Source organism: Nestor notabilis, unplaced genomic scaffold (assembly GCF_000696875.1).
Source record: "Nestor notabilis isolate BGI_N333 unplaced genomic scaffold, ASM69687v1 scaffold21710, whole genome shotgun sequence".
Classification (NCBI taxonomy): domain Eukaryota; kingdom Metazoa; phylum Chordata; class Aves; order Psittaciformes; family Psittacidae; genus Nestor; species Nestor notabilis.
Window position 1 is genome coordinate 4,167 of NW_009912731.1, and position 267 is coordinate 4,433.

Genomic DNA, 267 nt, shown 5'->3' on the forward strand with positions numbered 1-267 from the left:
TGCCGCCCAAGCAACGGAAACTGGCCATGGGGCAGGGGGGCTGCCTGCGTCTTCAGGTCTCTCACTGTCTCTGCCCAGTCCCTGCTGCTAGAGGTGCAGTGAGTTTGTACAGCCTCAGCTCCAGGCTCAGGAGAGGGCAGGAGGCCCTGGAGCGGATGGGGGGGTGCCTCTTTGGAGCGGACACATCCTCACTCCTGGTGGCACCACTGGCCGGGCCGGCAAGAGACGGCAGCTCCCTCCTTCCCCCTTCCTCAGAAAGATGAGAGC